At 47.6% G+C, this 26,209-nt stretch overlaps 1 protein-coding gene across 1 annotated transcript in view; it reads right to left on the bottom strand.

The window, feature by feature from the left end:
- LOC126536629 (cell adhesion molecule Dscam1-like) overlaps nucleotides 1–21,794 on the bottom strand; it is a 239,096-nt gene extending 217,302 nt beyond the window's left edge. Inside the window, exon 1 of the mRNA XM_050183661.3 lies at nucleotides 21,282–21,794. The gene's annotated coding sequence lies outside the window, so the exon portion shown is untranslated. The remainder of the gene's footprint in view (nucleotides 1–21,281) is intronic.
- Nucleotides 21,795–26,209: the final 4,415 nt, after the last annotated feature.

Here is a 26,209-nt window from a genome sequence, read left to right as displayed (position 1 = left end):
ATATGCCTATAACAAGAGATTGGCGTCTGAAGATGTCCTTGATGTTAGATAAAGCTAAAATCATGATGAATCGTTGATACCATATACCGAATCAGACAGCATAAAGAGCCATTATCTACACATTATCAGTCCCAGACTGATCCCTCAGGACATAAATAAAGTTCTTCATACCATACCACACAGATGTGCTTTTCGGTCGAAAGTTTAGAACTGCAATTTCCCGCGAAGGAAAATCTTTCTTAAGAGCCCAACGAAGACGTCACGGCACTCTGACGAATACGTGACAAGGTTTGAGAAGCAACATACAGTCCAGTGCCACAATACATTACCGTTCACAGACACCTATGCACAACCTAAGTCGTTATTCTGGAAAACCACGCGCAACTGCTACAACTGTTTACAATTACATCTTCTAGTCGATTATCCCGTTCTCATCCGCTTCTCGACGTCACATTTCGTTCAGCGTTAAATCAGGTATTGGAAAGGTTTCTATTTGTACTTCTGTTATTAGCTGCACTTTTCGTAAGAAACTGAGAGGTCGCCAGAGTGACTATGGAGATTCCACGAGAGATTATTTAGCTACACGCTTGCCCACATCACCGTTAATGTGGTGACAGATACGCCATGACAGGCGATGGCAGATAGATGACACACACGGAGACCTCGACGAAGAACTTAAGACGGCTGTCTCGAGACATTCAAAGATATATTTAAACCTCTTAAGACAAACATTTCGCGATGCCTGTTTTATACTAGTCTAGAGACCTGGTGAGCTTTCAAGATTAGGGTCGATCTGGTCCTCACTGAGCGCGGCGGGCTTCGGCACCCAAGTTAACGACAACTCGGCATGTCACTAAACTGCCCACCTGGAAGGCCAGGTAGGCAGTTTAACATCGCTAAGTCCGCCTGCACCCAACGGGCAGGTGCTATGCAGCCTTGGTCGTTGCCCACTGCGCCAGAGTACCTATTTCAAGTACTATTCTATATATAAACCGCAAAATTAAATAGTAAAGGGAGTCATAAGGAAAATATTGGACAGCACGGTTAATACTGTTACGTTTCGCCTACAACGCGCGGTAATGCCGGCGCGGATGCAACGGACGCCGGGGCTTCGTTCAAAGCGGCGGACATTTTGGCCCGTGCGACGCCGCCGCAACGCTTCCCCGCCAAGCGTGTCCAGGCGTGTTTCAGTGCCACGTGTCTTCGTGTGTGCGTGTGTGTGTGTGTGCCCCCGCTTGTCAAAGCGCGGCAGCCGGGGAGCGGAGCTCCCCAAGTGAGGGTTGGCGATGCGTCACTACACTCGGTTCAGCAGGTCTCTCGGCTCAACCGTGCGCGCCGTCGTGGGCTCATGCTCCGCCGTCCCGTGACCTTCATCCCGTGACCTTCATCCCGTGACCTTCCCTTTTGGACCGCGACGCCGAGAGTATAAGAGCAGCTGCCCCCGGACGCCAGGAGAGAGGCTCCGATTTGTACTGTTGAGTTACGTGCTCTCCCGTCTCTCCACTTCGGTCGACCTGACCGGCCGCTCTTTTGCTATGTTAGAATAAACAAGTTGTTCTGTTACCAGTCTTCTCTTGCTTTGCCGGGACCTTCGGATGCTTCCAGTGCCACAGGCCGCCAGGCCAACGCTACCCTTGGGGCTTGCGACCCATTGGCAATAACGGGCGTCAGCACCGAGACCCCAACAACTCGTGCCAGCGGTGCGATTCCTACAACTGGTTGCCAGCGGTGAGATCGCGACAACGGAGGCCAGCAGCGAAGAGATGCGGTTGACTGTATGCTGAGCAGCACAACGACCATCCGGGAGCAGCGCAACGAGCCCTGTGTGATGACTGGTTGCCTGCAGCGGAACGACTGCGCTGAATTCTTGGCTGCGAGGTTTGGTGAGTGCGGGACTTTCTTCTTCTGAGTTTTGCCAGGCTTTTGTTAGTGTTAGAAACAGAGCTGGTAATTGTGGTTGTCGTTGCTACCGGGTTAGTTTGCGGCAAGACAATAGTAGGCAGTAGAGAAAGCAGCATTCAGAGCAGCCATGGATTTGAAGTCGTTGCGCAAACCGAAATTGCTGGAGCTTGCGAGAGAGTTGGGTCTGGATGTCTCAGACAAACTCAGAAAACCAGAACTGCTAAGGGCTATTCTTGAGTTAGAAGCTGAGGATGACGAGCTGTCGGAATGCCTTGAGACCATTGAGGAGAGGGAGACGGCAAAAAGACAGGAGCGCGAACGTAAAGAACAGAAAGAGAAAGATGAGCGCGAACTTAAAGAACAAAAAGAGAAAGAAAAAGAAGAGCGCGACCGTCAACACGCTTTGGAAATGAAGCGTCTCGAGTTAGAGATGGAACGCGCTCGTAATGGAAGTCAGGCACACGGTGCAGGAGAACGAGTATTGTTCAAAATGACTGACCTGATGCGGCCGTTTAAGCTTGGAGAGGACATTGGTTTGTTCCTGGTTAACTTTGAGCGAACGTGCGAGAAGCAGGGGTTCTCTCGGGAAACGTGGCCACAGCGCTTGCTCACTTTGCTACCCGGCGAGGCGGCCGACGTAGTCGCTCGCTTGGAGAGAGAGGAGGCAGAGGATTTCGACAAAGTGAAATCGAGTCTGCTAAAAAAGTACCGGCTGTCAGCGGAGGCGTTCCGTCGGAAGTTTCGGGAAAATGAGAAAGGCAGAAGTGAGTCATATACAGAGTTTGCGTACAGGCTTATGTCAAACATGCAGGAGTGGCTCAAAGAAGAGAAAGCGTTTGGTGACCACGAGAAAGTTCTGCAGTGTTTCGGGCTAGAACAGTTTTATAGTCGGTTACCTGAGAACGTGCGGTACTGGGTCTTGGATAGGCCAGACGTTAGTACGGTGGCTAGAGCCGCTGAGTTAGCCGAGGAGTTTGTGACGCGTCGGGCTCGCGGAGCTAAGGACGGTCAAAAGGGTGAATTTGGCTCTAAGTTTGAGAGGCCGAAGTTCACGCCCATGAGAAAGCGGTTCGAGACGAGGCAAGCGCGCGTGTGTTATACGTGCCAGAAGCCGGGTCACTTTTCGGCGCAGTGTCCGACCGAACGTGAGGAGACGGCGGCAGCCGAAGCCGAACGCAGAAAGCGGTTCGAGATGAGGCAAGTGCGCGTGTGTTATACGTGCCAGAAGCCGGGACACTTTTCGGCGCAGTGCCCAGAAACAAAACCAAAAGGCGTGTTTTTGTCTATATGCAGCACTGACGAGAACATGAAGCTTCTCGAGCCTTACATGCGAGACCTCCTCGTGAACGGGAAAGAGTGCCGAGTGCTTCGCGATTCCGCAGCTACAATGGATGTAGTTCACCCCTCTTACGTAGAACCCGATATGTTCACGGGCGAGTGCGCATGGATCAAGCAAGCAGTGGAAGCTCATAGCGTGTGTCTGCCGGTAGCAAAAGTGCTTATTGAAGGACCTTTCGGAGCACTTGAGACGGAGGCCGCAGTGTCATCTATGCTGCCCCCCCAGTACCCGTACCTATTTTCGAACAGGTCCGATCACCTCCTGCGCGAGAAGGGGCTTTTGTTTGGTGAGGCTAGCGTTCAGGCCTTAACCAGATCGAAGGTTCGGGAGCTCGCTGCAAAGGCGGTAGTTGCGGGGCCGACGTTGTTGAACGATGAGAAAGGGTCAGAGGCGCAGCAAGCTGGTATTCAGAGCACGCCCGAACTGAATAAAATTGAGCCTGTAGCGTTAAAGGCACCAGATACTGGAGAGGAAAATCCCGACACGGGAAAGTTAGAAGAGCTGTCTCCAGATTTGCTCATCGCGCCTACGTCAGACGGACTTAACAGGTTGCTAAAAGTCAGCCGGTCGGCTTTGATAGCCGAGCAAAAGAAGGATGGCAGCCTAGAAAACATACGCTGCATTATCAAGGAAGGTATCGCCAGGAAAAATGCTCGCTTTGTGGAAAGAGGTGGGGTCCTGTACCGGAAGTATCTAGACCGCAGGGGAGTGGAGTTCGATCAGCTGATCGTGCCTCAATGCTATCGTCAGGATCTGTTGCGCTTGTCGCATGGGGGTTCGTGGTCCGGACACCTAGGAGTTAAGAAAACTAAGGACCGTCTCTTGCAGGAGTACTATTGGCCAGGGTGTTTTCGGGACGCAGACCACTTTGTGAAGACATGCGACACCTGTCAGCGGGTGGGCAAGCCAGGGGACAAATCGAGGGCGCCGTTGAAGTTGGTACCTATCATTACGGAGCCTTTTAGACGGCTCGTTATTGATACAGTGGGACCTCTGCCGGTAACAGCCACGGGGTACCGACACATTTTGACTGTGATCTGCCCAGCGACAAAGTTCCCTGAAGCAGTGCCGCTTAAAGAACTCAGCTCAGTTGAGATAGTCAATGCACTACTGTCCATATTTGCGCGAGTTGGTTTTCCTGCAGAAATCCAGTCAGATCAGGGTACAGTGTTTACTAGCGCTTTGACGACAGCCTTTCTCGAAAGGTGCGGGGTAAGGCTGTTACACAGCTCAGTGCACCACCCCCAGTCGAATTCCGTTGAGAAGCTCCACTCCGTCATGAAGCGCGTGTTGAGAGCATTGTGTTTTGAACATCAAACTGACTGGGAGCTGTGTCTGCCTGGAGTGATGTTTGCTTTAAGAACCGCGCCTCATGCGGCTACGGGGTTCTCGCCAGCGGAGCTGGTGTACGGTCGCTCGCTGCGATCTCCGCTTCGCATGCTTCGAGAATCATGGGAAGGCAGGGGCGACGACCCAGTCGTGGTAGAGTACGTGCTTAAGCTCCTCGAACGCTTAAGAAGGGCACAGGAGTTGTCAGGTGAAGCAATGGCAGAGGCCCAGCAGAGGGCCAAGGTTTATTATGATCGGACAGCCAGGGCCCGTCGTTTTGAGGTGGGCGATGAGGTCATGATATTGCGCACATCGCTAAAGAACAAACTCGACGTGCAGTGGGAGGGCCCAGCACGGATTGTTCAAAAACTGTCGGACGTTAACTACGTGGTGAGTCTGCCAGGAAAGCGGAAAGCACAGCAAGTTTACCACTGTAATCTGCTCAAACCCTATAAGCAACGGGAAGCAGTGGTGTGCATGATGGTAAACGTGCCCGAAGAGCTTCCGGTCGAGCTTCCGGGACTAGGCTCAGTGACGAACAGGAAAGACACCGATCAAGTCATTAGTGACTTAATAAGTAAAGCATCGCTGTCGCCTGAGCAGAAAACCGAACTGCACCAGCTCTTACAAGAGTTTCAAGGTCTGTTCTCTGAGAGGCCTGGTAGGACTTCTGTCCTTACTCATGACATAGAACTTACCTCCCCAGAGCCAGTACGATCCAAGGCGTACCGGGTGTCACCCCGCCAGAGCGATATTATGGAGGCTGAGGTAAAGAAAATGCTACAGCTCGGTGTTATTGAAGCGGGTGAGAGTGATTATACCTCCCCTTTGATTTTAGTTGAGGTACCGGGCAAGGAACCTCGTCCTTGCGTCGACTACCGCAGGCTTAATTCCATCACTAAGGATCAAATTTATCCGATCCCTAACATCGAGGAGCGCCTTGAGAGAGTGAGTAGCGCTCAGTTTATTTCCACCCTAGATCTTGTCAGGGGTTATTGGCAGGTTCCACTTACAGAAGAGGCTAGTAGGTATGCGGCGTTCATTTCACCAATGGGGACATTCCGTCCTAAAGTTTTGAGTTTTGGTTTGAAGAACGCGCCATACTGCTTTTCAAGCCTCATGGATAAAGTGTTGCGGGGACAGCAAGAATTCGCTTTACCGTATCTAGACGACGTAGCGATATTCTCCGCATCCTGGCCTGAACATATGGCGCACTTGCGGGCAGTGCTAACCCGCCTGCGCGATGCGGGCTTGACAGTCAAGGCTCCCAAGTGCCAGTTAGCACAGGCCGAGGTTGTCTACCTCGGACACGTGATTGGTCGGGGTCGTCGCCGCCCCTCTGAAATAAAGGTGGCCGCTGTGCGAGACTTCCCGCAACCGCGCACGAAGACCGATATTCGGTCGTTCTTAGGTGTCGCCGGCTACTATCAGAGGTACATCCCCAGGTACTCTGATATCGCGGCTCCCTTGACGGATGCTCTAAGAAAGACAGAGCCGCAAACAGTCGTCTGGGATGAGACGAAGGAAAGAGCTTTTAGCGCCCTAAAGAGCGCCCTAACAAGCCAGCCTGTGCTACGATCGCCCGACTACACAAAAGGGTTCGTTGTTCAGTGTGATGCTAGTGAGCGAGGCATGGGCGTTGTACTGTGCCAACGGGAAAATGGAGAAGTAGAACACCCCGTCCTGTATGCTAGTCGTAAGCTGACCAGTCGTGAGCAGGCGTATAGCGCCACCGAGAAAGAGTGTGCGTGTATCGTGTGGGCCGTTCAGAAATTGTCATGTTACCTAGCCGGCTCGAGGTTTATCATTGAAACGGATCACTGCCCTCTCCAATGGCTGCAGACCATCTCTCCCAAAAATGGCCGCCTCCTGCGCTGGAGCCTCGCTTTGCAACAATATTCCTTTGAGGTGCGTTACAAAAAGGGGAGTCTCAACGGTAACGCCGATGGCTTAAGTCGAAGCCCCTAACGTGGGAATCAGCCTCAAAATTGCTTGTTACTGATGTTTTTCTTCCTGAGGCAGGATTTTTAACCTATTGCTTTTGTGTAGTGTTTCAAAGTGATGATGTGCTTTTTAGTGCAATTTTTCCGATTTATGGACGCGTTCTGAGTGCTGCTAAACTACTGTAAGGAACTAGGCAGCAGTATAAAAGGGGAAAGAGCCTGGCAGGGCTTAGTGAGGGTTGTGCCGTGCTTGCTGACTGAGCGGTTGACTTTCGGCGTAGTTCTAACGCTTGCCGGAAACGAGAACAAAAATGTCAACTCTCCCGAAGTCACTTTGCAGTGTCCTGTGTGCACCTGAACGTGAGAACGAGGCCTTCTCTGCGCGCTGCGCTCAAGAAACGCCAAAGGACGCCCGACTTCGGTTATGAGCATCATCGAGCGACATCCCTCCGGACAGCGGATGCAGTCCCCTGACCATCGGGATCTCCTTCCCCCGGCGGGGCGGTCTGTTACGTTTCGCCTACAACGCGCGGTAATGCCGGCGCGGATGCAACGGACGCCGGGGCTTCGTTCAAAGCGGCGGACATTTTGGCCCGTGCGACGCCGCCGCAACGCTTCCCCGCCAAGCGTGTCCAGGCGTGTTTCAGTGCCACGTGTCTTCGTGTGTGCGTGTGTGTGTGTGTGCCCCCGCTTGTCAAAGCGCGGCAGCCGGGGAGCGGAGCTCCCCAAGTGAGGGTTGGCGATGCGTCACTACACTCGGTTCAGCAGGTCTCTCGGCTCAACCGTGCGCGCCGTCGTGGGCTCATGCTCCGCCGTCCCGTGACCTTCATCCCGTGACCTTCATCCCGTGACCTTCCCTTTTGGACCGCGACGCCGAGAGTATAAGAGCAGCTGCCCCCGGACGCCAGGAGAGAGGCTCCGATTTGTACTGTTGAGTTACGTGCTCTCCCGTCTCTCCACTTCGGTCGACCTGACCGGCCGCTCTTTTGCTATGTTAGAATAAACAAGTTGTTCTGTTACCAGTCTTCTCTTGCTTTGCCGGGACCTTCGGATGCTTCCAGTGCCACAGGCCGCCAGGCCAACGCTACCCTTGGGGCTTGCGACCCATTGGCAATAACGGGCGTCAGCACCGAGACCCCAACAACTCGTGCCAGCGGTGCGATTCCTACAATACACACCGTTCAAACTATGTTTCAGAAAAAGACACACCATCTTACGACGACTGTCGACGGTACTACGATTGACATTCAAGCAGTGTAGCGACACACCTTGTTGCTGAAGGGACGTCTATTTGAATCACTAGGGGGCCATCCTGACACTTATGTGGCTTCAGCTTTGAGCGACATACACTGTTTCGTTATCAGCCGACTTCGCTATGACACTCGCTTGACAAGGTCGCCTATGAGCATGACTGTATGACGGCGATGGAGCGACGACGATGGAATTACGACAAAGGAATGATGTTGATGGAACGAGAAAGGCGGGTTGTCGGCGACAACATGATCACAGTGAGATAATGACGACTGTATGACGACGATGACGTCACGGCGACAGTATGACGACAACCGAATGACGACGATGACACTATCACGACGGCATCACGACGGCGGTATGAAAACAGATGCGTGACAGCGACTGTCTGGTAACAATTTCATGACAGTGGTTGTATAATCACGACTGAATAACGACGGAATGACTGCGGTAGAGTGATATCGACGCACCGACAAGGCCATATATGACGACGCTGGCATGACGACAGTGGGACGATGTTTCTAAAGAGATGACGATTGTAAAACGACAGCATGCTGACGACGCCATGACTACGATTGTATGACGACGTTGACGTGACGAAGGCGGCATGACGACAGTTGGATGAGGAAGTTAGAATGACGACGAAGGAGTGACCACTTCGTCATCACGACGATGGTATGACAACAAATGCATGACGACGACTGTATGACGACGAGTTAATGACGACGATGGTATGATAACGGCATGAGGACAATGAGATGACGATTGGTCTATGACAACGATGACATGACGATGGCTTTATCATAGCTGTATGACGATGACGTGAGACGGCTGTGTGACGGCTGTGTGACGACGATGGCGTGATAAAGACGGTCTGACGAGAATCAAATGAAGAAGCTGGAGTGACGACGATAGAACGATCACGATGGCCTGACGACGACGGTATGACAGCAAAGGCATGACGACTGTACGACGAAGATGACGACTGTACGACGTGGCGACAACGGCATGACGAGAGTCAAACCAAGCTGAAATGACGACGGTGCAACGATCACGAATGAAACGCGACTATCACATCCCAAGTGACCCAAGTTACTGGACAAGTTGGGTCACTGAGTCGGCGTAGGTGCCGCTACGACGGCACGACGGCAGGACGAGAGTCAGATGATGAAGCTGGAATGACGACGATAGAATATACACGACGGCATCGCGACCACGTATATAGTGGCCCAAGACAGTAGACAACTTGTGCTATCATGGCTGGCGTAAGAGGATGGATGGATGGATGGATGGATGGATGGATGGATGGATGGATGGATGGATGGATGGATGGATGGATGGATGGATGGATGGATGGACGGACGGACGGACGGACGGACGGACGGACGGACGGACGGACGGATTCAAAATAGCTGAAGTTGGTTATAAATGCTAACCGCATTAAAGATAAGCCAAGAGTGTCAGAATTATTCAACTAGGTCGCTGAACGGAGACAGGAATTTTGGAACCGCTTAAGGCAGCATTTGAAGATTGCGTTTTATGCTTTTCTCCCTTTTGCTCCTTCCTCAGTGCAGTGTAGTAAACTGGATATTTGTGTTCCGGTTGACTACCCCGCTTTTCGCATCTCATTTCTCTATATATACTTATATACTATGTTTGAAAAAAGTTGGTCAATAAGGAGACCGATTACGACCATGCATGTGCATACATGGTGCATGTATCTCCCCAACAAAGGTTGACCTCCCTGCCTTTCCTCTCTTTGCTATCTCTCTCTCTCCACAACAAGGGGTCGCTGTATGAGCCTCAAGCACCCGAGCATGCCTCGATCGTACCTCCCGCTCTTCTGCTACATCGTTTCAAAACTTACTTAGGTATCAGGCCATATTATATTAGACGTATTGAAAACTCCCAACCTAGACTTGTCAGAACCTCTGATAAATCCACGCGGGGCTATTACGGCAGTTAACAAATTTTCCATGCGACTACCGTGGAAGTGATAGGGATCCTAACTTTTGCACAAGCTAACCTACTCCACGTGCTGTGATAACCTTAATATATGAATGTGTACTACATGATCGCTCACCACACGCGAGTCATTAATCTGAAAAGGCCGGCTCGTAAAGCTATGTACCACCAACCGTTACTTTACCGATTGTGTTAACGCGCACCGTGTCACGCTACGTGAGCTCCCACGCGGTTAACCTTTAGACTGATTGCATTTTTCGCTTTTACGACAGCGCTTGCGTTACATCACATCGATCACTTCCGTTTTCTTTTGTTACTTCCCCCTTGCTGTATACTGATTCCTGGTTCTTTGTAGCGTGAGCTTGTTGCTGCAGGTGGATATCAATTAGGGAAATGACTTCTGATTTAATGAAGTTCTTGTCCTTATATCGATCCTCAGAAATGTTGTAGGTGTAGCGATGTGCCTCTCTTGCAGAAATGTTTTTGAAGCAAATCAGCGAACAAAAAAAAAAAAAAACTTTCGTAATGAGGCGAGTGACGGAACAGCATACAGATGCTTACTTTGCCTGCATAGAGAAAGCAAGAATTGATTCGGCTACCTCTGGAGTGTGTGGATTCTAGACACGATTCAGAACACAGACTGCCGTTGATGAGCTTTTTGTGCAAATAGAAGAAGGTATGGAGACGACTGTTTAGCTTACGCGGGTAATTCAGTTCATTAGCAAACCATGCTGGTTGATTTGAAAGGCCATAAAGGACACAAATTGACATGCTAACAAACGCCACGCGCTTAACCTGACATTTACCTGCTGCATCTACTCTCCAAGCAACTACACACAAAGAAAACGAACAAACTCCTAATCACATAAAACTGCGACGTAAAGGACTCGCGATAGCGCGTTCACTTATCGCTTGCAGACGGCACCGCTGACGCGCGTGCTCGTATTAATCAGTTGTTGTTTCAGCTGCGCATTTCACGCACTTGCTCTAGGAAGACGTGGTTAATACACGTCTGGGTGAAGCCACTCTATATGCTGCGATGCGGTATTGTGTCGCCACTTAGCAAGCACTGAGAGATTGACAAGTGACAGTTGCTGCCCCCAAAAACGACGGCGTACACATTTTAGCCATCTGCCAACGTTTTTATTGTCTGTGTTTTTCCTCCCTTTGCGCGAATGACGTATCACACACAAGAGGCCTAAGAGAAAGAGGCGGAAGTAAAATTTTGCGTGATTACATAACTAGGAAGCACATATTTCATTTCATTTCATATGACGCAAAATAGGTTTCGTGGACTAGCGCAACTATAGAGGGCTAGTCCAAACGTTTATTTATATTTAAACAGCCTCGTTCAACGCCACCGCCTCCATAGGCACGACGAATATTTCCGTGTGAGGACCAGAACCACTGCTTCAGCCTCCTTAGTCCCTATATATATACATACTGATTAGATACAATCGATTTTTTAACTGGGTTATTATTGCCAACATGGTATTTTAGAATTATGGTAAAGCCACTTTATTGTTCAGATAACGTAATACGATTCTCCATTTCTTTGCACGCGGAGAAAGTAACAACCGTTTCTTTGTGTTCGTTATCATAAAAACCATATTTCATTACACAAACGCAGAGATGAAGATATCACATTGAGTGGTGGATTGGAACGTTCATCTCGAATTGCGGTATTCGAAACGTACGCATTTCGGACAATACAGCGGTCCACATCAAATTAGCATCAATTTTAAAGTTTGACAGGAAGAATCTTATTTAACCATTTTTATACAATTCCGCAAGCAACCGACTTTATATCCTTGAAAACTATTTTACGAAACGGCTTTCGAGTTAATTTTGCGCAGGGTTGAAAGCAATGTGCACTATAGTGTACAGGGGATCTCTGGAGGACAACCTCCTTCTATTATATTATGTTATATTATATTATATTATACTATATTATATTATATTATATTATATTATATTATATTATATTATATTATATTATATTATATTATATTATATTATATTATATTATATTATATTGCTTATTGCAAGACGATCTGCATCGATCTCTTTAATCAATAACGGCCGTAGCAGCCAAAAGATGGCACATAAAAGAAACTAAAAGTTTGACATACAGGGTGAAGAAAAGAAGTTGGCATTTTTATGGTAAATACCTGCAGAGCTTATGACTGCAGTGTTGAGGCTTTGCGTGATATCCTCAGACGCGGAACAGATGGTCAGGGCCGTCAGATACGGCCTCAAGTACTTTGCAAAACGATCCCGCGGTTGATTGAGTATTGACAGATTGCTTCATGGATGCGCTGACCTCTTGTCACGCGCCACGAGTTGGTGAAAACTGTAGACTTTGTATGCCAAATAAATTACAGTTTACTTTGAAATGACGCGGCAAGACGTTGAGCCCCATGAACTTGGCAAATATAATAGACGATGCGGCAGCTGGTGAATCGGCAAAAAGCTCAGAGACCGCAGAGAGGGAATATGCGCATGCAGAAAGATTTACGGCGCGATTCCGAGCGAGAACAAGGTGATGTGCTGGCATGCTAGACGAAGTAAACCTGCTCAGAGAAGTTCCCCAGAAGTTTGTGCGTTTATCGCAGCCAAACCTAAATTGCCTCTATGACTAAGCATGCAGCAAAGAATTGATGGATGCATCTCTGCACCTCTACGCGACGCACACAGCGCAGAGATCAACCGAATAATCAGGCAGCAACAATTTTCAACTTCTCGTTCATCTTTCTTGCAGTGATGAGTATTAGGGAACTCGTTACTAATTCGCCCATTTTCGTAGTCATCGTGCGCCGTTGCACTACGCGCAGGTTTTGTTTAAACATCAAGACAACCTTTGAAGAACAGTGCATTTTTACGCACGGTTTACGGTGCACAAGGATTTCTTGACACAAGAAGTTAATTCCCTAATGTTAATCACCCCGAAAAGGTAGTAATATTTAGAGCCAAGAGGTCGTTTGAGCGTATGCGAAAACGATACGAACAATCTCTCGTTCTAGCGCGTCATTCCTTTGTTGGTTCAACTGCCACGCTGCAAGTACACGCAGATATCATCGCCATATATATTATTTCGAACGCAGCTCTTAATAACCCGTTCCTGCGGCAGGCATCGGCGGCGTCGGCGTAACCGAACGAATGAGTGTCGCGAAGAATGAAAGTGAACGCGGAGCGCAGCGGTAGATGAAAGAAGGCAAATAGCGAAGAGAGGAGGAGAAAAGCGCAGGAGAAGGTGTGCAGTGGAACCATGACGCGGAAAGCGGAGGAGGAGCGCAGGGGAGACGGGCTTCGCATTCGCTGAATTGCCGGTGGCCACGGCATCCGCAGCCGCGTGGGCGATCTCATCTGTGCTTCCGAGAGAAGGGGGGGGGGGGGGGCAGAGCAGGGTACTGTGATGTGGGGAGAGCTGCGCTCGTCAGCGGAGTCTGCTGCTGAGGTCAGTACGCGGTACCGAAAATTGTAGAAGTCAGCCACAGACAAGGGAAGAATTTGACATCATTAGCAGCCTAGTATGTAGAAAGAAGTGAAGTCAACAAAATGTCACCGGAGCGTGCATTAAGCGAAGTGCATTGAAGCAACACCTTGTTTGAGCTACATGGAGGTGAAGGAGAGGGGAAGTGAAGGTGTTTCAGTAAACATCAAAAAAAGCTCTTCGCTTAGTAACCGACCCCCCCCCCCCCCCCACACACATATATTCGTAGGATCTCCCAATGTTTTCCTCTCGCTTTCTTTTCCTCATAGGCACTGGCTAATTTGACAATTCACTGTAAAAAAAGCGTGAGAGAGCGCAGAAATCGGACGAAGACGAAAAGAGGTTCAAAGAAGACACACACAGCACTGTTATTGCACTGTCAAACAGCACTGTTATCATGAGATACCTATTTCCTGTGGTAAAAGTTACTTCGGCCAAACCGGTCGATTTCTACATGATCAGCTTAAAGAACACTTTCACAATGTCAAACATGTCATTCAAGGCCATAATGGTTTGCACTGCCGTGGCTGCAAACGCACCTTAGGTAAATGTAGGATTATCTCAGTTACCCAACACACCACTTAACAAATCAGCGCTCACCATAGAAATAATCGAGCCTGCCGAAATAGCAAGTGCGGGTAGAAATTGTGTAAGCTGTGCATCTGGTAGCCTTCGGTGAAGGAGAGCTGACGTTCTTAGAGACCACCGATAATATACGATAGTGACATAAGAATCACTGTCTGTTCACTTTTTTCTTGACTTGTTGCGGTTATCAGTACAGCGCTGTGTGTCTTTCTTTGTGCCTATACACCTTCGTCGGAGTTCTTCGCTGTTACTCTTGTGGGTAATACCTACTGTTAATGCTGTTAATACCTACTGTTAGCTACTGTTGGTGTTATGTTTCCATTTTGCGTAATGTTTTCCTGTTATCTTTTATGTTTGTGCCTTTATCTTGCCTCTTGTACCCGTCCTGCTTGGACCGATTCTTGGTCTGCAGTATGAAATAAATAACTAAATAAATAATGAAGAAGACGCGAGCCACTGTACTGGCGCTAGCCGCGAAACCGAAGGAAAAAGAAGACGCGTACGACTGTGCTGGCGTTGACCGCGCAACCGAAGCTCGTACTCGCTTGGGCTCGGATTGCTTTGTGCTTACCGTAGACTGATTTGCCTTAGTGCGAACAAACCACGCAAAACACTGTGCGGGTAACAACCAACAAGACCAACTGGAAACGCCAATCAGCAAGAGAAAAGGAGGGAACCTCTTTATTGGGAGCCAGAAATTTTTGCCAGCATGCACGCGACCGCTGACATGCTGCTCATCGTTGGGAGGGGGAAGGGGATTAAAATATTCCCGAGCAGAAAAAAAAATGAAAATAAAAATAAAAGTAAAACGAGGTAGTCAACCTCTGAATAATATTTACAGGTGAGCCAATGGTTAAAAATTTTACTTTGCGGAGTCTATCCTGTATAATAATGTGAAAGGGTCAAATGAATAGAAATAAAAGGGCTGTGGATAGCTGTAGGGGATCCACCGCCCTTGCTCATAGTTTTTCTTTTCTCTTCTTTGCTTTCATTCCGTGCACCGACTGTGTTTATAATGACGAGTCCGCAAATGCTATACAACGTACCAACGCCATGCAGTCTTCACCTGCACAGTTTGATGACCTGGGGGAATAGATTAGTTTCGCGATGCCGATTGGTAGCGGAAGTAGGAGGGCCTGCTGACTTTAATTGACGTCGAGCGGTTACACTTTAAATCATGTGTGCTGCCTAAAGAATTGTGTAACGAACAAACCTTACGTAAATATTGCGGAAATGACAAATAGGTTATTATTGCTTTTCGGCGCGTGATGTGGACGTAAACGTACGCCCCTCACAAATAGTTGCAGTTCTATAGCATGACGCTAAGTAAACAAGAACAAGGGCGCAGCGTGCCATGTTTCATCAGGGCACAGAAAGTTTAATTGATTGATTGACTGATTAATTTGAACGTCCCAAAGCAACGTGTTGGCCATGAAAGATCTCGTATTGGAGGGCTCCGGATTCGCATTGACCGCCTGAGTTTCCTTAATTCGCACCGGAAGCTGAGTACTCAATCATATTTGGCATTTATGCTCTCACCAGAAGGCTTGAGTCGTATAGCCCAGAATAGGACCTAGGACCTCGCGCGAAGCAAAACGCCGGTGGCTGTGGTACGAATATACAGGCAGATCCACGCACTGCGTAACACGTGCGTTGAAGTTTAGGTGCTCGTGTTCCCCGTGCTTGTGGCTCCACGTGATTGTACTTGTGCTTGAGCATTGTCTAAGGAGCGCAACAGCTACTCTCTACTGTCGCTTGGTTATAATCAGGCTTTTCTTCCATGTAGATTTTTTTTCTCCGGGGTACATCCATTTCTCTGTGCAGACGTGGCAGCTTGTAAGAAATAGAAAACAGAACATGTCTCTGCGATGAAACCGGGACAAGCTAGGCCTTCATATTGCTTCTATCATTGGTGGCGAAGCGCTTCACTGGCCCGTTATGTACTACAAATTAGGCATAAAAATTTACGTTCAAAGGTCATGAAACTGCATTCTGATTGCATTGGGTTCCATACGCACCGATCTGCGCACTTCAACTGTATTTTTGAATCGCGTATTTGGGTAATTCTCTCTTTACTAATTTCTCGAATAAAGATGAACGGGGATTTGTAGTTCAGCAATGAGACTTAATTATCCGCCGTACTCCGCGTGCTCTTTTATGCGCGCTCCATACCGCTGCTATGTGTCAAATGTTGCAGCAGGTGATAACAGAGGAAACTGGAAACTAAATTGCGAGGTTCAACGTCCAGAGACTGTGTACGAGTTAACATAACGTTTATAAGTTATAAATACGAGTTGAAAGGTCCGCCGTAGGGGAGGCCTTAGGACTAATTTCGACTACCTGACCTTGTCTTTCCTTTCTTTTCTTTTTGAACATGCACCCAGAGCACTTGCGTCTTTTCATTCCGAACCAGCAACCAAACCAGCGACCTCGTGCGCAGTAGAAGAACGCAACCACGGAGCCACGTACGCAGCGGATGAAAATTAGGGTTATAAGCAACCTGCGCTAAAAGTTCGCGTGGCACCAGCAGTCACGTAACACAAAGCATCGTGAGTGGAGAAAGCAGTTCTCAGTATACCAATGTAGCACACGCTTCAATTTCGCGTCAGCAAACTCACCAGTCATGTAGAGGCACATGTGTCCGGCTATACTGACCTGGCTGGCCGCCGTCATGCTAGAACGTATGAGCGCATGCGCTCCTCAAAACGGGCCTGGCCACGGTCAGAGCTTGGCTGGACGCATCGATGTATCGGGCGAAAGCAAACACTGATAGAGGCCTGTGACTGTTATCGATCAAAATGACATGCCGCATTTGTGGCCTCCCTACCGGACGCTGTCAGCGTATTTCGGTTTCAAACTGCCCTTGAGCCTGTAGGCGAGCGCTGGCATGTACAGTGGTCCTTATCTGTAGAACGTTAGTGTATGAATGTTTTCCTTTACCTGCTACCACGGTACTCTTGTGCTTGCGCCATCTTCAGGTAGCAACAACAACAACGACGTTTCGAAACTGCAGCGCTTCGACAGCGCGGATTCAATTTCTTTCCGAGCGACTTACGCCGAAGCGAAAGAAAGCTGCTAATACCGATCCTCGTGTCGATATTTTGGGGCGCGTGAGAGACGCCCCAACGTAAAAAAATCGATGAACAAGCTTCGCGCTATGGTATTTCTCAAAAGCCAGATTGTTGCTTTCAAACGTAGAATGCAGCTTTTTCTCTCTGTTGCGAGCAGGATGCGTTGTTTCCCTTAGTTTTCAACTTATATTTAGGTGTCTGGTCCGTTCGCGAGAGGGAACTGCGGGCACATTCTTTATATTTATTTTGTTTTTTTGTTTTCTTTTTAACAAGGGCAAACACCCAGCTTCTGTGATTAACGAGTCTTCGCGCTATTCCAGGGCGTGGTTCCGTTACTCCCAGTTGCGTCCGAGCACTTAATTGGGCGCGCGAGCCATAAGAGGTGTCGTTATATGCACGACGGTAAATCACTGCCAAATTTATTTTTTAATAAGTTTGGTCGCGGGCTTCAGGACTAACCTTTTTGTCTTCGATGGGCCTCTGGTGATACAACGTTTATTTACCGTAGTTTAAAGTGCAGTCTGATTTCGGCAGAGTCGCAACATGTTTGCGTAGAAGCATTACAAGCGTGTGAGCACAGTGCAAGAGGATGCCCTGGCACTTTTTTTGAGAAAAAGGTAAGCAGTGTTATAGTGTGTTACAGGCTGATGTACTATTATGAGCAATATGAAAGGGAACACAGGAACGCGTAGAAAACACCCTCAGACCCAGCTATATGGGTGATACGCAGCGGCCACCGTCGGAAACAAAGTGGAAAGGGGGACGCTGTTCTAACAACTGTTCGGACTCCCACCGTGCGTCTGCAAAGTGCGGAACTTCGCGTCGCCAGCAGACAGTGATAACACTGTTCGATATTGCGTCACTGGTAACCTTTTGCGTCGAATCGTTACAAAAGGTAGCACTGTTCCTGACTTCGATATTGATTTGTGGTAAATCTTGTAAATCGGGAAAAAATGGTCTTTAAGGGCGAGTTCAAAATTAGTTTATTGGCGCTTGCCGAATATTAAAAAGATATTGAAGCAAATGAAATAAGGCAATAGCGTCATCGCAGCTTATCCTCGTCCTTTGCTTTGTTCCTTGGTGGCCTAATAACGCGTCATGCCACCGTCGACTTGAACGACGGCCTCCATTCTTTGGGGCAGAGACGCGTAGAGAGCCTCGATGAATGCGGTATCACGCTGAAGGCGCTTCCACTCATGTTCTATTGCTTCCCATAGTTGGTCGGAGTTCGCCAATTCTAGTGACCTCTTCGAAAGGTTCATTTCATACGGCCACAAACGTGCTCTATAATGTTCATGTCGGCACCCTTCACGCACCACTGAAGTTGCATTACCCCTCGCTCTTCCAAAAGGCGCGCCACGTCTTTCGATGTGTGAACGGGAGACAAGTCCTGCTGGAAAAAATAACACCCATCCGGGTGCGGCCCGTTCAACACATAGGGGATCATCTGGTGCTCGAGCAGAGTGCAATGCGCAGCACTGGTGAACCTCCCATCAATTCTCACCAGAGCGCCTAGGCCTTCGTGGGAAATCGCCCCCCAGACGTTCACAGACACGCGTCCGCTGGCGGCCACCTCCTGGATATTCTGCGGACTAAAGCGTGTGTTTTCGGTCCGCCACACTCTCTTTCGTTGGTCCCAGCGGCTCCCAGCGATGTTTGTACACGTTAACTTTGGAAATGACGCTACTAGGGGTTTATCTTTTCTTTTCTTATCGTTGGTTTTGTTATGACGATCGTTTTGAGCCCAGTTCCCACGTCAGAGATCAGGAGTAGACGGCACCACCTGTAATAACCAATCTATGTCCTTACATATAGTTAATAATAGAGAAAGACCACTGAGAAGAGTTAACGTATAATAATGCTTTCGTCAGGTCGGCTTTACAATATTGCGCGGACTAGCTCAGTACCACGGGCGAGTCTCACATTCAAAACACAACGCTGAAGTCCAGTTAAAGATCCAGTTATAAGAGAAAAACTACGAAGTCCGCCTGTGTCGCAGCTACTAAGCGTTGCAATAAGTAGAAAAGGAAACAAAGGCGAGGAAAAAAGTATTATTTTGACACGATACCTCAAAGAATACTTTCAGAAAATGACTGTTTATTGAGACGTGCCAATAATTTAACCATCGATAGCCATTAGTTCAAAAACGGACTTGCAAGCATGTCTGCGCACTTGTTCTCTAAATAGATAGTTTTTCCAAGCGGCGAAACAACCCTGCTGTGCCACTTGCACCTTGGAGCGGCATTCACGAACGCCTACTTCTATCGCATCGGAATGGCCGAGAGCCCAATGTGCGGCTACTGTAAGTGCGAGGAAACCATCCGGCACTTGTTGTGTACTTACAACGCTTCTCTGTGAGAACAACATTAAACAGATTGGACTCAAGACCGTTCTCCGAGTCAAGGATACCCGGACCGTGGCCACACCCGTCACTGTCACGAAAAGTGATTCGTGCTCTACTAGTACACTACTTGAAGTGCACCGGCCTAAGAGACCGTTTATAGTGTCCCTCTGCATTCTCGCACACACACTGAGTGCTCACTCTCTCCCTCTTTTCCACTTTCTATTCCCCTTTTCCCCACACCCAGAGTAGGGTAGCAAAGCAGGTGCTCGTCTGGTTGACCTCCCTGCCTTTCCTGTCCTTGCTCTCCCTCTCTCTTTCTCAACCCTAACAAGCTCCCCGCATTACCTTAATTCTAATTTTACAATCCGAACTTGGTCACACTGCCGAATTTTCACGGTTAAAAGGTGCTAGTTTAGTTTTCTCGGTGTCTCTCTCACCTTTCTTTTTCATTTTTCATTAGTTTTTCATAACTGAGGTGCCTCCGAGGTATTCACTTTTTGTATAGTCCGCTGCTTGTAGTGTAAATAAGCAAAAAAAAAATAAAAATAATTTAAATTGCATTCTTTGCTAACTCAAACCTTCCTCAATTGTGCGCACGGACGTAATAGCTCATACTCACAATATTTTTCTTGCAGTTTCATATAATCTTGCGCTGAATTTATGTCAACGTTCACCCCTTTTTTTTAACGCATGCATTACATTTTGGCCGGCTCACTATTCTTGCTGTCGTATAATAAGCGTGCCAAAACGTCCGGCCCTTGGGAAACGATCCCCGTGGAACAGAGCCTACGTAGATGGATTTAGTTAAAAATAATAATGGCACTTCAACCTGGCGGCGCTTTCCCACTGACGTGGATTTGATTACAAGAGCAATAGCATCCGGCCATTGCTCAACATCTTCAATCACGCTGTGTTATATCAATGTCTCGTCGCTGACGTCAAGATATACAGTACGAACTCTGGTTGCACTTGCGCTACCGTAGAGCGCGTTTCGGCTAAATAACATAGTGTTGTCTAGTGTAGGTTAGGTATAAACCTACACATAGTTAGCTATAACTATGTTAGGTATAACCTACACATAGTGTGTGTTTATAACTAAGTTGACTACGGGAAACCTTGGCCCTCGCAGTCGTTCACCGCCATGACAATCGGGGGGAAAACATCATGAATTTCTTGATCAATAAGGCATCAATTTGTTGAGAAAGCGTATCGCAGTTTACTTTATTGTTGTAGTGTGTTTTGACTGCGTAGCATGCTAGTCTCACGATGTTTCTTTGGAGACTCTATTTTCTTTACGTTCACAAATAATTCGTTTTATTGCGCATTTACTAGATCATAATTAAATCACGACACTTTCAAGTATGCGTGTTGTTAAAACGGTGAAGTATCTTTGGTTAGTAACACTCTATGTGCGTAATCGTCGCTAACCTTTCGTGCTATTCTTGCTCACTGCGGCGGCTCAGTAGCTATGGCTTCTTGCTGCTAAGCGCGAGGTGGCGGGTTCAAATCCCAGCAGTGGTAACGCATTCCGACGGGAAAGGAAAGCAATAAAAACGCCCGTGTACAGCGCTTGAAGCACGTTAAAAAACCCCAAGAGGTCAAAATAATGCCGGAGTCCCCTACGACAATGAACTTCCTTGTGACCCACTGCGCAGCTCCTTGGCGTAAAACCACGCCAACGTGTATTTAGAAAAAAAAATATATTATTGTTGTCGTTCTTCTAGAAAATTGCACAATGGATGGAATTAATGACTAAGTGGGCCTAGAGACTGCCACGCAAAGCCAAATACCGATGAAATACGAGCCGTAAGACCACCGATAGAATAGAAGAATTTGCGTCGTTCTTCGAAGCCAGAAGAGCAAAGTTCGGGCTAATACATGCACTGTTCATCATTCCCACGTTCAATTAACAGCCGTACCCTGGTGGCCCATGCAAACACTATTGGCAGGTTTTCGTCTGCTATTCTCGGTTTCCCGCTCTATGTCTAGCAAGATTTGTTGAGTGTCAACGCGACGACAAGCTAACCGTCTGCAGACCGATGGCACGGCAACTACTCACATTTTACCCCGAGCAGGTAGCGTCACCGGGAGGGCGTCTCGCGTCACGGCATGCGGCCTGTTCGGAGCGTCCGCTTCACACCTGTCTCAGCGAGCGCACATCGACTCCGAAAGCGCGTGCTGTCTCGACCCGGTGCCTCAACCCGGGGTCCGGACCCGTCGGGCGCTGACGGCGGCGGCCTGCACCGCCATCTGTCGGCCGGAACTGGAAGCATGCAAGCTACGCGTGCTGTTTCCCAAATAAATGCCCGCGCGCGTGTCCAGGGAGTGCTTGTTCAGTACCGCAACTCTGGTGTGTGACGCAGATGCGTGTCTCATTCCTGTGCTGTACTCTAGTGTGTGCGTATTCTTTCTTCTATGCGTTGTCATAGGATTGTCAAAGTGAAAAAAGTGTGTGCGTGTGGGAGGAATTGTGAGAATCCGATCACGTCGTAGAGGTATAGAGGGGTACAGAAATCTAAGCAGAGCGTGTATTTGTGTATGTGTCCGTGTGTATGTGTATATGTATTGTAATGTAAATGAACACATGTGATTTAATGTAATGTATATGTAAAAGTACCGTCTGAGTGAATCATTCGCTCCAACGAAGGCCGGTCAGTAAAATGATATGTCATAACGTTAGTCTTTCTTTTTTGAATGCTATGCCTTCGGGTCTGATGCGAAACCTTATATATATATATATATATATATATATATATATATATATATATATATATATATATATATATATATATATATATATGCCTTACGCGGGTCTGCTCCCGACCGAGGTAAGTTTCACTTCGCTCCTTGAAGCGGCAGGAAGTATATCAAATGAGCTCCTGAGCAACACTTTTGCAATATAGGGAATCATGGATCCGGTACTTCAAAGGGTCGCGATGTAATGCTAACGAACTTCTCTCGCATTTACCGCTAGCTCGCTACTGATTTCTTTTCTTATATATTCGTCTTCCTGCTTCCCGCTTTTCTTTCTTTTTTCATTTCCCTCTGAAGCTCATCTCTCACAACCCCGCTCCCGTTTTTATGGGCGGAAGTCTGAGAGTGTCGAAATCGGTGCACGTATTTTGAACTCCACGACTTGCAATACTACACAACTCACAGTGAAAGCTGTGTACATCACAAATAATATCTAGACGACAATTTTTTTTTTACTGTCACTAATAACTGAATTATCACTAGAACGAAATGTCAAAATATTTCGTCTTTTTTTTTTCAAATTATTACTGTAATTTAAGACTTTCTTCGACCGCAAGCACCGAAGCAACTCGCCCCCCCCCCCCCCCCTGCTCCCCCCAGATAGCCGCTGCCTTCTTGGCCATTCCCCCGTATCGGATGACTGCATTTGCGAAACACACAAGCGAAGCACGTGAAAAAAAAATTGCTTGGTTGTGCTTACCGTCGGAAACTGCTGATGTCGCTTTATAGGAGTTCTGAGCGGAAGGAATTGCTGAAGTCTGGTGACTTATTCAACTGTCCTTGGTGCGGTGGCATACCTACCCTAACACATATAACCTGGGAGTGCACTAAGCACCCTCATAGGTCAAATACCAGTAACACAATGGAGCAGTGGGAGGCACAGCTCGCCCGCTCCGACCTGGCAGGACAAAAGTCCTTAATTAGCCAGGTCAGGCAGGCGGCAGAGGCTAGTGGGGCCCTGGACTATGACTCTCCGACCACCCCTCCTTCAAATCTTTTCCATTACAATAAAGTTTCTATCTATCTATCTATCTATCTATCTATCTATCTATCTATCTATCTATCTATCTATCTATCTATCTATCTATCTATCTATCTATCTATCTATCTGTCTGTCTGTCTGTCTGTCTGTCTGTCTGCCTGTCTGTCTGTCTGTCTGTCTGTCTGTCTGTCTGTCTATCTATCTATCTATCTATCTATCTATCTATCTATCTATCTATCTATCTATCTATCTATCTATCTATCTATCTATCTATCAACGCAATAGCGTTATGGGTACCCTGTAGCCGAAAATCCGGCGTCAGTGTCGGCATCGGTGTCCGCGACCGAGAAAATCATCCGGAACGACACTTCCCGATCCACGCACGCCCTCCGCGTGGTGCATAGGCGTTACTGAACTAATTAAACTTCTCAAAATAAAGTGCGTCAGAAAATTTGTAAAGTACCACTTATACATAACCTACAGACATGCTAGCGTCGGATTGTAATTTGAATGTGCGAGAAAACATAATTCTGTTACGCGGAACCTCAAACACAAACCGCTTCTTCAGCTGCCGTTCGAGTTCTGTTTTAGCAGGAGCGGCGGGCCGACTCGGTTGCTCGCAACAGCATCAAAAAAAAAAAAAGAACCAGAAAGCTCGCCTTCGTGCATAACGTTCGCCGCCAGCGTTTCCAGAAAAACATTACGAATTACATAAGCTGCAGTTACCGGGAAGCATGAGAAGCACTCAGGAATCTTTGTTATCGCGTTCCACTCTTAAAGGCGAAACTTGGGCCTCCTTCCAAATTTTTGTCCCATCAGTATTATATCACTCACAATACCGTCATTTCCTTTAACTTTCATTTAAATATATGTATGATTCTTTCTTCCGTAGCCTTTTTTTTTTCTTCTGTACAGCAAGCACATGCAGCGCATTCACGCTTAGTTTTATCCCATGCCTATTTGTATGAACTTTACAGAACGATTTCTTTTTTTCAGAGATATAACAATTGCTTGAGTTCTAGGTCCGATAACTGAAAGAATAGGCCATAGTAAAGGGCTCCGTACTAAACTTAACTACATTGGATTTTTCATAACGCGCGACTGAATATAAGTAGACCATGATACCTACATGCTTTCTAAAAAAAATCATGCGGCAGCCACAGTCAGGAATCGAACTTGCAACTTCTCACGCAGATCAAGAACATCTTAGTCCCGATATAATCATAAGCGCCCGTCTAAGAAGCGCATCGACGCTTAGGTGACTTTGTGCATACTAGAGTGTTACGGCAAAGGTTTTGCTTCCGAGAATGGTCTAATGTCCAAGTGGCAGAGACTAGTACGTAGAGCACATACGTGAGTGAACAATCTTATGCGAGTGTACGCACATTGACCTTCTTTGTCTTCCCTTCTTATCGTCCTTTCCCCTTTCCGAGGTACAGGGTAGCCAATGGTGCACCGACCTAGATCACCTTCCCCGTCTTTGATTGTATATATCTCTATTACTCAATAAGTAACCGTAGTAGTAATCGCGACTGCGATATTTTTTTCTGCTCTGTAATTCAATCATAATAATTGCAGGCAGCCGCTCTCAATGAATTATTTACTAAGGTGTGCTTCTTCGCAGCATATAAGGTATTAATTTTTTTTTTTTTTTTTGCGGTTGCGTGTAATAATTCTAAGTAACGTTCGATTAAAGTGACACTATTCAGCTTATAATCTTAAATGTTGATTTCGAAACTCTGTTCCTATTTATTCGCGTGAAAAACGTTAGATTACTATATCAGATAAAACTAAACGGGAAATGTTTCTTCTTCCTTTTTAATTTCGCCCGCCAACTCCAGCGACGATGCGTCACGCACTCTTACTCCGCGAATTATACCTTATTTCGTGCTTATTTGAGCCGCTTATGTGCGGAGAAAGCTCTTTGAGCTGTCTGTAGATAGAGTCGTTAGTTCCCTCAACATGCAAAATACTCATTTTATTTTCTCCGGAGGCCGCAGTGCCATCCCCAATAAAGCATTACCTCTCTCTCTCTCTCTCTCTCTCCAACTTTCTCATTTTCTCGACAATATTTTGATTAGCCCCGAGCAGACATGGTCCAGATGCGTGAAGTCACTAAAAGCTAGTCCGGGGATTCCAAGGTGGCATCGCCACCTGTCATTTTTTCTTTTTAGCACATTTTCCCTGCTTACCACTTTTCCGCAGGCGGCGTAAGACTGACGTTATCGCTGTTCCAGTAGTGCAGTTTGCTAATGTATCCTAAATTAATATTCCTGTTTAGTGTTGTTCCATGTACTCAAGGAACGAACGAGGTATCTCACGGCAAAACAAATACCATATGTACAATACCCGATTAGCATATATAATGGCTCGAAATACCAGGCACTCCCGTCCCGCTTGCAGTACGGTTATGCATATAAACATCCTTTCTTTCTTTCTTTCTTTCTTTCTTTCTTTCTTTCTTTCTTTCCAAAGCAATGTTATCCGTAAAGCAAAACGTGAGTGACCGAAATAGGACTCGATTCAACCAAGAAAAAGGAGGAAGAAAATCAGAAGGTGCTTTTTCTTACGTCGTGCTTTCTCTCCCTGTAGACATTGGTAATCGCGCCGACGAGTGTGTTCGGTGTATTCGAAGAGATGGGCAGACACGTAGAAAACAGTTCAGTTCACTTAGGGCTTGATTTGTTCGAATCGTGCCGCTCTTACGACACAAAACAACAAAGAAAAGTGTTGCCTTCCGTGTTCACACGAGGCGCATATATAGACCGAACGAGCCACGCGAAATCCACCCCTTGTCTCCTTTTTCTGTCGGGCGACTGTGGCATCTCGAGAGACGCACGGCGCTGGCGGCACATCGCCTACCGCGAAAGGCGAATCCTTTTACTCAAAGTAGTATATAGAACGGACGAGAAGGACGCGGCAGTGGGGGGAGGGGGGGGGCAGTACTGGAGCGACACTCCTGCCAAAGACAGTTCGCAAAGGACACGTTTTCAGCGAGATTCTCCCCTCTTGACACTGAGGGGATAAAAGCTTTCGAACAGCTCGTCGGCGGAGCGGCAGCGCGAGTGGCCAAAAAACAGCGGCGACTCGGGAACCCCATACATCAGGTGAGTGTTTACGCAGGCCTCCACTTTCTTTTGCCTCACGGCTCCATCTCTTTAGCATACGTACTCTCGCCTACGCGTCCTTCCTTCCTTTCTCGCTCCCCTTGCCACCTTGCCGGCCTCCTCTCCGTTCATTCTTTTTTCTTT

Source organism: Dermacentor andersoni, chromosome 4 (genome assembly GCF_023375885.2).
Source record: "Dermacentor andersoni chromosome 4, qqDerAnde1_hic_scaffold, whole genome shotgun sequence".
In the NCBI taxonomy this organism is placed as follows: domain Eukaryota; kingdom Metazoa; phylum Arthropoda; class Arachnida; order Ixodida; family Ixodidae; genus Dermacentor; species Dermacentor andersoni.
Note: the sequence above shows the minus strand (reverse complement) of the source record. Positions and strands in the feature narration are given on the sequence as shown.